The sequence below is a fragment of the Sinocyclocheilus rhinocerous genome, unplaced genomic scaffold (genome assembly GCF_001515625.1).
Source record: "Sinocyclocheilus rhinocerous isolate Xijiao unplaced genomic scaffold, SAMN03320098_v1.1 scaffold19, whole genome shotgun sequence".
NCBI classification, from domain to species: domain Eukaryota; kingdom Metazoa; phylum Chordata; class Actinopteri; order Cypriniformes; family Cyprinidae; genus Sinocyclocheilus; species Sinocyclocheilus rhinocerous.
Window position 1 is genome coordinate 3,015,434 of NW_015638975.1, and position 6,329 is coordinate 3,021,762.

The following is a 6,329-nucleotide window of genomic DNA, read 5'->3' on the forward strand; positions in this document are numbered from 1 at the left end:
TAGGCTTCCATTACTTTTAAACAAAAACTCAAATATATAATGCACTGGATGCAATATCATGTTAAACCTTGTAAAAGAACCTCGTTGCCAAAAGTTAATTAGAAATCACCTGCTTACTGCTGCTCAGTCTCGTGCCCCATGGCCTGGATACATGATATGTAAAATGTAGGGGCTTCCTGAAGTTTGAGCCATGCTTCATTCATTTTCTGGCAGAAGTCTTCATTGCATCTCATGACTGAGCATCTCATCACTTAACGTAGCAAGGGACCTGCTAAAAAAGCCAGTGATAATGTTAATGTGCTTTTCATTAGGACTAAAACTAGTAAGTTGATCTGTCCTGCACCGAATCCATCTGCCAGAGCAACAGTTCAACCACCAATCCTCATTGAGAGCCATGAAGAGTTCTGCCAGTGCAGAATTGTGAGTCCTGACACTCTCACTTTGGCCTTTAAGAGTTTGCAGAGAGGGTGAACTGACTATAGTGTTCTGGGAAAGGACAATCCACACAGCTGTGTGCGGGGTAAATGCAAAACAAACATGCCTTGCACATGCTTCCCCTTCAGCTGTCATGGCTCTTGTTTCAAAGCCCCATGCTGAACACGGCCTGGCCTGCTACCCCAGCCAAAGCATCAGCCCTCAGCGACTCTGAGTCAATGCACACTCGTGCTCTCAGGCAGACCTTTTAATTAACACCGAGACATCTGCGGAGAGGGATTCTGTGACAGAACAGAGCAGCGTGGGCTCTATGTTAGCCTATCTTTAACTATTGTGGAACCGGGAGGGGCGTCGATGAAGCTCAGGTCAACACTATCATTAGTTTGTGTAGTATCAGCACACATATACACTTCTGTAGCATTAAACGAGCAAATCTCCACATAACAGAACACAAGTCATCACATTTGCTTTTGATACTCTTGTATTTCATTCAAAGGTAAATCAGCATAACATGTAAAACGGTTCTGTAGAGAACAGATTGTACAGTGCCCAAAGGAAATGTTAATTATCAGACAGTACCTTGCAGATGCCTATGAGTTACAGAGATTCTTAAGTCTCTGTCCCATCTCCCAAAACTTATACTACTGAAGTAGGCATATCCAAGTACTAGAATAATATAATGCTTTGTTTTGTGTGTGGTCGCATGTATGATTTTCTTTGGATTCCTTTCTTGCATAAAATACCCTTGGAGCCTTTCTTTTGTAAAAATATCCTTATTAGAAATATATTATTTTATGTGTGACTGAGGGTTTTTGCTTTTGTTGTATCGTGGGTCTGGGGTTAAAATGCGATACATTTGGGTTTTTGGTATGCAAATGAACTTAAAATAGTTGTGATGGCTTAAAGCTAAATGTATGGCTTTTGAATCATTTTTATTAATTATTTACTTTCAAGCTTGTTTATGTTCTATATATATTGTGTGATTTACAACCGTAAGTTATTGCACTTACATTTTTAATTGTTTGAATTGCTTCGAGAACATCTGATTCGAGTGGAATAGCACTATAAAATATGTGTACTCGATCAACTGTCGAGTACTTTGAGAACATAATGGTAAAGTACCGAGGGCTGGTAAACTGTTTATTATCCATGTGCTTTTTCAGATTTGTTTCAAGGCTAAAACAAATTGTACATTTTGTTTAAACTTGGAACAAAACAAAAGTTTTTTAGCAAGACACACTGTTTGTGGGACATTTGACATACTGTTCTCAGAGCCGGATGTAACAGCCCTCTTACATTAAAGACATACTGAAGACATGAACTTCCTGTTGGCTAAAGACTGTGCTTTTAACTAGGCTTTCCTTTAATGGGTTAAAAAAAAAAAACAACATTTAAAAGTTTAACCATTACAGGTGTTGGGTATTCTACTATGGATGTTTCATTTCATTTGACATTTTCTGTGTGCTCATTTTTGTTTGTTTCTCTAAATCCAGATGAATAAAAATAAAAAATAAAAACTAATCAAATATACCTGTGCAATATATTAGTAATTGTATTGATAAATTGCAATCTATGAATGCAGCTTTCGATGTATTAATACAGAAAATCTGCACGAAACAAAGTGGATGAAAAAAAAAACTTTTAACTGCTGATATTGTACAAGTGGATTATGAAATGCATGTTAATAACAGGTGACAAATGCCCTCATAACGCAGAAAAGGATAGCTCAGATAGGCCTAAATGCTTGACTTTGATGATTAGCTCAGAGATAAATGCTCCCTTCTCATACACATTTTTCTAAAGTAGACAAATTTTGCATAAAACACTTAACACACTGCAGACAATCTGGCTCTCTGTGTGTAATTGGTCATTCAGTGACATTTCCAATACTTAACATGTTGCTGAAATTTCCTTACCAGATTTTCACTTTCTTCATGCAGGAAGAGTCAGAACAGGAATAGATTTCTCTTCACAAGTTCACTCCCCATGGAGATGAAATGAATTCATCTCAGACGTGCAGGCTTCTGAACCTAAATCACTCAAAGCGCTCAGACATCTGCTTCTGGGCCCAGACAACAGAGGCAGCTGGAAAAGAGACGACAATTCATCCAAAATCTGCACTAAGTCAACATACCATCAAATTGGGGATGAGAATGAGAATACTCAGAAGTGACAGGAATGAAAACTCAATAACGTACATGAAAACTTCAGAACATTTCACACCAATCAAACTCCAGCAACAACTATTCTAAAATGAGCCGAAATGGCGCCTCATTAATTCTGTGATTTGCGGTCACAAAAGGATGACAACTTGTGTCAGCATGGAGAAGCGCACGCAATGTGTTGAAACCAAATGAATAATCTTGACAGTTTTTAGAATTTGAACTATTTTTAACTTGACACATTGTCAAGTAACAAATGCCACACTTACATTGTGAGATGCTTGAAAAACAGCAAGATGCAAAGGTCAAAAAAAGCATGTACACCGAGACCACCATTAAAAAAAAGTACTTTCACAGTCAAAATGACCAAAATGCACATCTCTAAATTAAGCATTTCTTTTTCCACACTCTGTTTATTACATATAATACATCTTAATGTAAAAAACAAATAAACAACAAAACAATTCAAAGAAATGGAGATATCAAAAAGAAATGTGACAAGAATTCACTGAGTATGAATGAGTTCTTTGCAATTTCATGGCATTTAACGATACTGATATCAGCTGTACAATATATAACTCTGCAAATAGTGTCTTTTAATATCTAGTAATACCCAAAATAGGCTTTAATTAGGCAGACGTAAGAGTTGAACTAAATAGGGAACATTTATATAAAATACTTTTTTTCTCCAGCAACATTCAAAAAGTCAGCAACTGAATATAAAATGAAATGTCAAACTGATATAACTCAAACTGTAGTAGTAAAATCACTAACAGTGACTGTGCAAAACAATATCTCAAGTACAAACTAGTGGCCCCAACTCAACATCTGAGATATTCAGTTCAAGTTATGCTACAATTTATTCAGCGTGATGCATATCTTTAAAAATAAAAAACAAGTTAAACTATAAATGTAAAATTACATCAATATATATCCTCCACTGTTTACCAGTGGGCTGTGATTCATCTGTATGCATTTACTTTCCTCACACGGATATAGTGTCAACCACAAGGAAGGTTTAAAACAGAGCCAAGCTCTGACCTGTCCTCATCAGACTCGATGTATCGTCCCGTTTCAGCAACCGTCCTCAAGAGTGAAAACATGATAATAAGTTATACAGTGCATCATTTCCCATTACACCACAAGTGGAACGGAACTCCTCATAAGTCATTAGGTCAGATACGGAACGAGAAAGAGAAATCCGGGAGTGCCCATAGCCTGTTTGAGAGATAAAAGTGGTGGGAAAGAGTAGTGGTAGTGTCACAGACTACCAATGTTGGGGAAACTTTTGAGTTTCTCTGGGAAGTCGTCTTTATAGAGTACAGGATCGGCACGGTGCTCGACAACCTTCAGAGGCATGGTGCCAAACACAGAGGCGAACTTGTTTATGCACTCAGACCTGGAAAGAAAAAAGAAAGAGGCTGAAAGAGTGGAGGAAAAAGCAAAACATGGATCATGGATCTGATGCCAATGTCGGAAAATTTGTCTTCCAAAAAACGGCTGTTCATGGTACAACCTAACTAGAGTTTTGTAGAAGCATCAGAATCATGAGGTACATGCACAATGTAAAACAGGGATCAGATGTTTTCAAAATGCCTGGCATTCCCAGGACCCTGCACTTATGACAGGAAATGTATCGAGAGAGAAGCATAACCAGAGGCAGGAACCCCTTCATCAATCTAAACAAGTGTGACCCCTGGAAGGGTTCAGCAGTCCCTGATTGGCTGCTACCACTCCGTATTCATGTCAAGGTCAAACACTCTCTCGCAGGCTGCTTCGGCTGCTTTAATTCCTCAAACACAGCTTGGAAGTATGAAACCACTCATCAAGACTGATTATGCTTCAGCGGATGAGGAAACGGATTTGATTTTCAAGGAAAATCAATTCAAGCCTTTCTGATGAATGCTTCGCTTGGTTCATACTTGAACAGAATGAATTAATGATTTGTGGTGAACCTCTGACAGAGAGGAAAGTCACAGTGCTTTGAGAAGGAACGTTTTTCGCAAGGTCCAGTGAATCTGAATGTTTTGATCTGAGAGCACAGGAAAGTATCTCCTGTACTGTGCTACAATGAGCCAATTGTTATGGCGTTATTCTAATGACAAATGTCGAGAGCGCATTATTGTAGCGCGAAAGCACATTAATATAATGCGCGAGCGCGAATCTCTCCGCTCGCGCGCAGATTTCTTTTGCTCTCGCACAAAACCGGATGCGCGCGTTCAGATACACGCTGTTCTCGCCCGGAGAGAGTGCGCACACTTAAAACGTGTCTCTCCTCTCCAGATTTAAATGATGCAAGATATAATTTATGTTTTTTGTTATTTTTTTAAATCCAGTGTTTGTTTTCAGTTCAGATTTTTTTTTCATGAAAATCCACTTAATATTAGCTACACATTCAATGGCACTCTCCTCTAAAACAGTGAATATACAGTTATATGACAGTTACATGTAATTACATTGTCTGCAAATGCATTAAACCCATAGAATAGAATGTAATGTTATGGCAAATATGAAAAATTCATTATAGTGTTATATTTAGTCTCCAAATCGTAAGTATCGGTTTAGGGAATAGTGCATCTGACTCATATCTAAATAGTTCTGTCTTAAATCAGAAGATTTAAGATTAAAGATTCAGGTGCGAAAAGAATTAATATCTATAGAGCATGAGCACAGAGAGATTTGAGAGTGCACAGTTTTCTTTCTTCTTTAATAAAAAACATGAATAACCATCTGAAAGTATATTGAAATATTCATGAGAGAGAAGTTACTTTTCAATCGCCCTATCAACCACAGGAATATGTCAAACATTTATTTCAGGAAAACCAGAAAAAAAAAAAAAAAAAGTTAAACCTTTGAAAAGGTTACAGCTAAAATTGTAAATATACTGTTAAATGTATAGACTGTAAAACAAATACATTATATTTTATTTGCTATTGTCTGATGTCTTATTTAATGTTTTTTTTTTTTTTATAAAACTGTCAAAAATGCCTGAATATTGTTTGGAATATTTGCACAGCAGCAAATTTGTATGACTTTTCTATTGTTAGAGGAATCATTAGAATGCAGACTTTCCTTTTTTTATTCAGTGCATAAAACTCAACAAGTGTTTTATCTCTTCTCACCTCAAAAAATAAAACTGTCTGACCTACAGGAATCTGTATCTCCCAAATTCATGCTGAGAAATCATGACACACTCCTCATATTAAAAAACAACAGAATCTGACACAGCATTGATAAGGTTGTTTAATAATGAGCTGGGGCTGCAATGATGGGCTTCTGTGAAGTGTGTATGTGTGTGTTTGGGAGCTGAGTGGGAGGAGATGACTTGATGACAGGTCATATAAGTCAGATGTAATGAGAGAGCCGTCCGTGCCCATGGCCTAGCTAAACGAACGTATCTGCCACACTCATTAGATGAATGATGTACGACCCCTCTGCCCCATCCCTCCTTCAACAACACACACACTTGACTGACACTCTCCACAGTGGGAGTGAGGGGTTGGGGCACTAGGAGGTGTGGGTGATGTGGGGATGTGGAGGAGAGAGGGGAAAAGGTTCACATCGTAACTGACTACAGAATGAATGTGGCCCAGTGAGCTTAGAAAAACAGAACGTGCAGGAGAGAGGCAGACAGTGACATCCAGATAACAGAGGTTAAGGCCAGGACTTTACAGGCCGAACAGCACCTGGACAGAGGCTTGAGGAGAAAGGCGAAAGCTGATCAGAGACAGA